At 32.5% G+C, this 1,265-nt stretch overlaps 1 protein-coding gene across 1 annotated transcript in view; it reads right to left on the bottom strand.

Annotated features, from left to right (window-relative positions):
* STT3B (STT3B, subunit of the oligosaccharyltransferase complex (catalytic)) overlaps positions 1–1,026 on the bottom strand; it is a 46,985-nt gene extending 45,959 nt beyond the window's left edge. The window contains exon 1 of the mRNA XM_006890627.1: positions 925–1,026. The gene's annotated coding sequence lies outside the window, so the exon portion shown is untranslated. The remainder of the gene's footprint in view (positions 1–924) is intronic.
* Between the last annotated feature and the right edge of the window lie 239 nt (positions 1,027–1,265).

Consider the following 1,265-nt stretch of genomic DNA (forward strand, 5'->3'; position numbering starts at 1 on the left):
TTGTTGATGGGCACTTAGGTTGTTTCCAACTCCTTGCTATTGTGAACAAAGCTGCAGTAAACATGGGTGTGCATGGCTGGTTCCAATTTAATGATACGTAACAGTTCTATCACTGAAGAATTTGTGTAGATTGTTCAATGGCAAACTACAGTGCAATTTGTCCCCAAAGTACAGTATTTGAAGATTTACAGCCTTAAAATGTCTACGTAAATGAAGAATAAAACCCTTGAGCAAATAATCTCAAGCAATCAGAATAAAACAAAACCGTAAAAAAATGTGAAAGATGTACATAAGTCAATATAAAATAAAAATAAAGTGGAGAGGAAAGAAATGTGAAAGCAGGTAACATAGATAATAACTAGTTAAAATGTCTTTGGGTCAAAGTTTTTCAAAATTCATTAAACTGATTAAGCTTAAAAAAATTGATCAGTAGGAAAAAAAAGACCCAGCAACAGATACCTTGCCTTTCAACTTCAAAATTCTGCTATATCTTACTCCTAAAAATGTTTTCTGTCAAATTCTGGTCATCAGAATCTCCTATGAACTATATTTAATCTATATTAAACTAACTGGAATACTTTAAGGAGTATTTAAAGCTTAGAAAATGAGAATCACCTGATTACCCTAAATTTCTATCTCTATCCAAAAGTCTTTTCAATCAAGTTACAATAACACAAATAACTTGACCTTAAAGTACAGACTCCAGAAAGTACAAAAATAATGGCTAACATAAGCAAATCCAAAACATAGGAAGAGGACTGGAGAAAAGTCCAAGCATATTACTTATCAGATAATTGGCCACAGAAAAATAGAACAGTTAATTAAATAAACTTTCAAGAACCATTAATATCACCATAGCAATTAATGATTTAATCAAATGACTACAGAACTTTCTGAGTAACAAACAATTGCAAATGTACTTACAGTGCCGCCTACTATTCTTCCTAGTGGATACCATGCTCTCTCATCAAACCAATTTAAAAATTCATAGAACCCATGAGAGGCAAGATGATGTGTTGATCTATAGTTAAACCTAGAGAAAAAGAAAAAAGGGAAATGTTAAAAAATGTTTAACAGAAAGATACACCTTGCTTTGGATCTGTATTATATAAGGACGGGTAGGTTTCTAAAGAAATATGCTTCCACTTCTAACCTAACTAAAAACAAAACAAAGACTGCCATGTTCCAAAGATAAGCCCACACCTATAAAACGAGCAATGCTGAAATAGTTATGTCTGCCACTTTCGGTCCACACTACAAATCTG

This window comes from Elephantulus edwardii, unplaced genomic scaffold (genome assembly GCF_000299155.1).
Source record: "Elephantulus edwardii isolate Elephantulus edwardi_28Jun2011 unplaced genomic scaffold, EleEdw1.0 scaffold00091, whole genome shotgun sequence".
In the NCBI taxonomy this organism is placed as follows: domain Eukaryota; kingdom Metazoa; phylum Chordata; class Mammalia; order Macroscelidea; family Macroscelididae; genus Elephantulus; species Elephantulus edwardii.